We start from the raw sequence: 7,671 nt of genomic DNA on the forward strand, positions 1-7,671 counted from the left end.
CAAGTCTCCGCGGATATCGGCCGCGTAGTTCAAGTTTCCGCATCTGACCTGATGGCCAGGGGCATAGCTCTCGATCTGCTCCAGATGGCCAAGAGAATTGGCCCGCAGTGCGAAGCCGCCGAATACAAAGATCTGTCCGGGGAGGAAAACCTCACCCTGGACCGCATGGCTACCGATGATCGAAGGAGCCATCAAGCCTTATGGTGACGACACAGTGGAACTCTCAATGAAAGCACCATTGTCGGTGTCAAAACCGGCGGATCTCGGTAGGGGGTCTCGAACTGTGCGTCTAAGGCGGATGGTAACAGGAGGCGAGGGAAAAGATGTTTACCCAGGTTCGGGCCCTCTTGATGGAGGTAATACCCTACTTCCTGCTTGATTGTTCTTGATGATATGAGTATTACAAGAGTTGATCTACCATGAGATCGAAGAGGCTAACCCTAGAAGCTAGCTTATGGTATGATTGTATGTTGTCCTACGGACTAAACCCTCCGGTTTATATAGACACCAGAGGGGGCTATGGTTACACAAGGTCGGTTACAAGGGAGGAGATTTACATATCCGTATTGCCTAGCTTGCCTTCCACGCCAAGGAGAGTCCCATCCGGACACGGGACGAAGTCTTCAATCTTGTAACTTCATAGTCCAACAGTGGGAGACTGAGAAAATATGCCCTAGAGGCAATAATAAAGTTGTTATTTATATTTCCTTATATCATGGTAGCTGTTTATTATTCATGCTAGAATTGTATTAACCGGAAACTTAGTACATGTGTGAATACATAGACAAACAAAGTGTCACTAGTATGCCTCTACTTGACTAGCTCGTTGAATCAAAGATGGTTAAGTTTCCTAGCCATAGACATGAGTTGTCATTTGATTAACGGGATCACATCATTAGGGAATGATGTGATTGACTTGACCCATCCGTTAGCTTAGCACGATGATCGTTTAATTTGCTGCTATTGCTTTCTTCATGACTTATAAATGTTCGTATGACTATGAGATTATGCAACTCCCGATTACCGGAGGAACACTTCGTGTGCTACCAAACGTCACAACATAACTGGGTGATTATAAAGGTGCTCTACAGGTATCTCCGATGGTACTTGTTGAGTTGGCATAGATCCAAATTAGGATTTGTCAGTCCAATAGTCGGAGAGGTATCTCTGGGCGCTCTCGGTAATGCACATCACTATAAGCCTTGCAAGCAATGCAACTAATGAGTGTAGCGACCAGACCTCAAATAGTCTGATCTCTGTGCATCAGTGTCATCCCTGGATCAGTAATGCTGACAGGCACAATACTTGAGGATTTATAACAGAGTAGCAATCACACACTTATTACATCGAATGTCTCAAAAGAGAACTATTGCAATAAATATGGCTTAAGGCCATCTAATACGATAACAGCGGAAGGCTTGGAAGATAAAGTGAGTCCATCAACTCCAACGGCATCACTGAGTGAAAGACCATGACGTAAGGCTCCTTACTTGTCATCTGAAAAGTCTGCAACATGATATATTGCAGCCCGAAATGGGACAACACATGGAATAAGCTGGCAATTGTAACACAAGAGAGTAATGAACAATGTAAAGCTATCACTACATGCATATATGGCTGGTGGAGGCTGTATGGTTAATAGGTTTTGCGAAAAGCCAATTTTTCCCTACTACAAAGGAATATATTTTATTTAACTACAAAGTTGGTTGAAAACATTGAGAAGGTAAACCCCCTCTCAATCCCAATTAAAAGTAATCATTAACCCAACAAAATTAATTTAGAGTGATGGGATCCACATGATAATCCAAGAACCAGATACTCAAGATGTCCATAACCGGGGACATGGCTAACCATGATTAGTTTGTAGTTTGTGCACGTTTCCCCACAAGACTCGATCTCCTCCGTTGGATTTCTCGCACTACATGGTGTTTGAGAAATAGATGACCGAGACACAGTCTTTCAGAAGCGTTAGCACCTTACGATGGGTAGACCGGTACACCTACATCCCCTACATCTGCTAGTCAGTCTACCACTGTAAGAGTTCACACAACTTAATCAACTATGCCAGAGCCCATAGTGGCATGTGGCTGCACATGGAAGTTTCCAGCATGAATAATCTTATGATCCCTTTGAGCCTGGGTGCCGGTTCATAGGAAAATCACACAGTACCCCGGGATTTCCAAAAATACAAGCAATCACTGGGTTCCCCAGGTGCCTTAATCCACCCAGATGTGTATTAAAGTTGCCACCTTAAGTTGAACCAATAAGTAAACAATCTCACAATCTGTCATAGAATACACTCAAACCCAATCCACGTCTACGAGCATAGCATGGTAATATAAGCATAACGTAGAAGTACCTCCCAGGGTTTGATAGCAAACAGGTGAATAGGTACTACGTAATCTACTTCCCAACCTAAAATTTTTCATATCCTAACCATGCAAGTGTTTGAGGATTGATCTAATGCAATAAAACAGGGTAGTAAAATGGTATGATCAAAGTGTTACTTGCCTTGCTGATGATCCGTGAAACCTAGAGGCTTGATGTAGCATGCTTCGCACTCCGGGTACTCTATCACAATCAAACAAGCATTCAATAAGCAATCAAGCAAGGGCACGGGTAAAACTCAAATAAGAAGTGTAACCAGAAAGTTCAACTTAAGAACTCCGGTTTGCAACAAAAAAACCCAAATCAAATGGAGCAACGAAACTCAAACTGCGAAAGAAACAAGCTTCGTTTACTAATATGGACTAAAGTCCAATTTTACAGTAGCAAAAACTTGTTTAAGTTGATTAAACGGAAAGAGGGTTTCGAGACGAAACTCTAGGCGCTTGAAGCGCCTGATTCTGATAAACGAGCGAAAAGTTACACTAAAACGAAAATCGAATCAGAAATCGCGATCAAAAAATAATCGCGGAAAATCCGAGAAAAGAAAAACTGACGAACAGGCTAACGAACGAACGTTCGCTGTCTGCGGCTAAACGGTGAAAACCGTTCGTTAAAACGAACGTAAAAACGGGCGTTCGCTAAATAACTAAACCGGAAATAAACCGAACCGGATCTAATAAAAAATGGATCTAGGGTTTCGAAAAAATGGTTTTCTAAAAAAATGGTTTTCTAATCCGAGAAAAAGAAAAAAATGGATCTAATAACTAAACCGAACCAAATGGTTTTCTCGTGAAAACCGAGGCGGCTACGTCGGGTCCGGCGGTGGTCCGGCGAGGTCCGGGGACGGCGGGCGGCGGGGCGGTGCGGCGGCGCGGCGCGGTGGCGGGGCGGTGCGGCGGCGGATCAACGGCTAGGGTTTCGGGGCTTGGGCTGATGGGCCTCGGGGCTCGGCCGGCGAGGTTTATAAAGCCTCCCCGGGCGGAGTCCCGCTCGGGTACGTCCCGGAGTCGGTTTGACTTTTTTTTAATAATTCCAACATGCAGAAAAAGAAAGAAAAGTAATACTAAACAGACTCCAAAAATTCCGAAATAAATTTTCCCCGTCCTCTAAAAATAAGCCGGACAAGGTGAACATTTATTGGGCCTAAAATGCATTTTTGAAAAAAGCCTTTTTCCTAATTCAAATAAAATAATGATAAAACTCCGAATAAAAATCTTATTTGATTTTAATATTAAATCTTCGATATTTCTCTATTTTGAGGAAGTCATTTTATCCTCTCTCTTTTATTTTCATAAAAGAAATATTCGAAGAGAAAATAATTAAAATCAAACGATCCTCTTTTCAAAATTCACGAAAACGCGAATATGAAAATAATGAAATCCCCAACTCTCTCCGTAGGTCCTTGAGTTGCGTAGAATTTGGGATGTTACAATGAGTTAGTTGCGGGATGATGTATTACGGAACGAGTAAAGAGACTTGCCGGTAACGATATTGAGCTAGGTATTAAGATACCGTCGATCGAATCTCGGGCAAGTAACTTACCGATGACAAAGGGAACAACGTATATTGTTATGTAGTTTGACCGATAAAGATCTTTGTAGAATATGTAGGAACCAATACGAGCATCCAGGTGACGCTATTGGTTATTGACCGGACACATGTCTCGGTCATGTCTACATAGTTCTCAAACCCGTAGGGTCCGCACGCTTAAAGTTATGTGACAATTGGTATTATGAGTTTATGTGATTTGATGTACCAAAGGTAGTTCGGTGTGCCAGATGAGATCGGGGATATGACGAGGAGTATCGGAATGGTCGAGACGTAAAGATTGATATATTGGACGACTATATTTGGACATCGGAAAGGTTCCGAGTGATTCGGGTATTGTTCAGAGTACCGAGGAGTTACGGGAATACGGGAAGAAGTATTGGGCCTCAATGGGCCAAGTGGTGGAAGAGAGGAGGTAGGGCGCGCGCCCCCACTAGCGCAAACCGAATTGGACTAGGGGGCCGGCCCCCCTTTCCTCCTTTTCCTCCCTCTCCTTCCTTCTCCCCTTCCCCTTCCTTTCGTCCTCCTAGTAGGAGTAGGAAACAGGAGTCCTACTCTTTCTAGGAGGACGACTCCTCCTCCTGGCACGCCCTACAGGGCCGGCCGGCCTCCCCCTTGCTCCTTTATATACGGGGCAGGGACACCCTGGAACACACAAGTTGATCAGTTGATCTTTTAGCCGTGTGCGGTGCTCCCCTCCACCATAATCCACCTCGGTCATATGATAGTGGTGCTTAGGAGAAGCCCTGCATCGGTAGAATCATCATCGCCGTCATCACGCCGTCGTGCTGACGGAATTCTCCCTCGAAGCTCTGTTGGATCGGAGTTCATGGGACGTCATCGAGCTGAACGTGTGCTGAACTCAGAGGTGCCGTACATTCGGTACTTGGATCGGTCAGATCGTGAAGACGTACGACTACATCAACTGCATTCTCATAACGCTTTCTCTTACGGTCTATGAGGGTACGTGGACGACACTCTCCTCTCTCGTTGCTATGCATCACCATGATCTTGCATGTGCGTAGATTTTTTTTGAAATTACTGCGTTCCCCAACAGATAGATCAAGACGCTTAATTGGACTTTCACAAAGCACATACCTTGATAAAGTTTTGAAGAAGTTCAAAATGTATCAGGCAAAGAAAGGGTTCGTGCTTGTATTACAAGGTGTGAAGTTGAGTCAGACTCAATGCCCGACCACTGCAAAGAAAGAGAGAAAATGAAAGTCAGTCCCTATGTTTCAACCATAGGTTCTATCATGTATGCAATGCTATGTACCAGACCTAGTGTGTGCCTTTCTTTTAGTTTAGCAGGGAGGTACCAAAATAATCCAGGAGTGGATCACTGGACAGCGGTCAAGAAGATCCTGAAATACCTGAAAAGGACTAAGGATATGTTTCTCGTTTATGGAGGTGTCAAAGAGCTCGTCGTAAATGGTTACGTCAATGCAAGCTTTGAAACTGATCCGGATGACTCCAAGTCACAAACCGGATATGTATTTTTATTAAATGGTGGAGTTGTCAGTTGGTGCAGTTCCAAGCACAGCGTCGTGGCGGGATCTACGTGTGAAGCGGAGTACATAGTTGCTTCGGAAGCAGCAAATGAAGGAGTCTGGATGAAGGAGTTCATATCCAATCTAGGTGTCATACCTAGTGCATCGGGTCCAATGAAAATCTTTTGTGACAATACTGGTGCAATTGCCTTGGCAAAGGAATCCATATTTCACAAGAGAACTAAGCACATCAAGAGACGCTTCAATTCCATCTGCTATCAAGTCAAGGAGGGAGACATAGAGATTTGTAAGATACATACGGATCTGAATGTTGCATACCCGTTGACTAAGCCTCTCTCATGAGCAAAACATGATCAGCACCAAGACTCCATGGGTGTTAGAATCATCACAATGTAATCTAGATTATTGACTCTAGTGCAAGTGGGAGACTGAAGGAAATATGCCCTAGAGGCAATAATAAAGTTGTTATTTATGTTTCCATATATCATGATAAATGTTTATTATTCACGCTAGAATTGTATTAACCGGAAACTTAGTACATGTGTGAATACATAGACAAACAGAGTGTCACTAGTATGCCTCTACTTGACTAGCTCGTTAATCAAAGATGGTTAAGTTTCCTAGCCATGGACAAAGAGTTGTCATTTGATGAACGGGGTCACATCATTAGAGAATGATGTGATTGACTTGACCCATCCGTTAGCTTAGCACGATGGTCATTTAGTTTACTGCTATTGCCTTCTCCATAACTTATACATCTTCCTATGACTATGAGATTATGCAACTCCCGAGTATCGGAGGAACACTTAGTCTGCTATCAAACGTCACAACGTAACTGGGTGATTATAAAGATGCTCTACAAGTGTCTCTGATGGTGTTTGTTGAGTTGGCATGGATCAAGATTTGGATTTGTCACTCCGATTGTCAGAGAGGTATCTCTAGCCCTCTCGGTAATGTACATCACAATAAGCCTTGCAAGCAATGTAGCTAATGAGTTAGATACGGGATTTATCATTACGGAACGAGTAAAGAGACTTGCTGGTAATGAGATTGAACTAGGTATTGAGTTACCGACGATTGAATCTCGGGCAAGTAACATACCGATGACAAAGGGAACAACGTATACCATTATGCGGTTTGACCGATAAAGATCTTCGTAGAATATGTAGGATCCAATATGAGCATCCAGGTTCCGCTATTGGTTATTGACCGGAGACATGTCTCGGTCATGTCTACATAGTTCTCGAACCCATAGGGTCCACACGCTTAACGTTCTGTGACGACTGGTATTACGAGTTTATGTGTTTTGATGTACCGAAGGTAGTTCGGAGTCTTGGATTTGATCACGGACATAACGAGGAGTCTCTAAATGGCCGAGAAATAAAGATCGATATATTGGAAGCCTATGTTTGGACATCGAAATGGTTCCGGGTGAAAACGGGAGTATACCGGAGCATCGGGAGGTTACCGGAACCCCCCGGGAGGTATATGGGCCTTATTGGGCCTTAGTGGAAGAGAGGGGAAAGAAGCAAAGGAGGGGGCGCACCCCCCCATGCCCAATCTGATCTAGGAGGGGGGCCGGCCCCGCTTTCCTTCCTTCTCTCTCCTTCCTTCTCTCCTAAAACCAACAATGGGAAGGGGGGGAATACTACTCCCGGTGGGAGTAGGACTCCTTAGGGCGCGCCTAGAGAGGCTACCCCCTCCCCCTCCTCCACTCCTTTATATACGGGGGAGGGGGCACCACATAGACACACAAGTTGATCATTAATCTTTAGCCATGTGTGGTGCCCCCCTGCACCATAATCCACCTCGGTAATATCGTAGCAGTGCTTAGGCGAAGCCCTGTTCCGGTAGCAACATTATCACCGTCATCCCTCGAAGCTCTACTGGATCGTGAGTTGCGGGACGTCACCGAGCCGAACGTGTGCAGATCGCGGAGGTGCCGTATCTTCGGTATAGATCGGTCGATCGTGAAGACGTACGACTACATCAACCGCGTTGTTGTAACGCTTCCGCTTACGGTCTACGAGGGTACATAGACAATACTCTTCCCTCTCGTTGCTATGCATCACCATGATCTTGCGTGTGCGTAGGAATTTTTTTGAAATTACTGCGTTACCCAACAAAGATGGTCTGGGAGGTGATGTTCCAAACAGAATATAACAACGAAGCTTCCAGTTGAATGTTCGCCTGCTGAGTTTTACCGGGTGCTTTGGGAGATCAA

Source organism: Triticum urartu, chromosome 3 (genome assembly GCF_003073215.2).
Source record: "Triticum urartu cultivar G1812 chromosome 3, Tu2.1, whole genome shotgun sequence".
Taxonomy (NCBI): domain Eukaryota; kingdom Viridiplantae; phylum Streptophyta; class Magnoliopsida; order Poales; family Poaceae; genus Triticum; species Triticum urartu.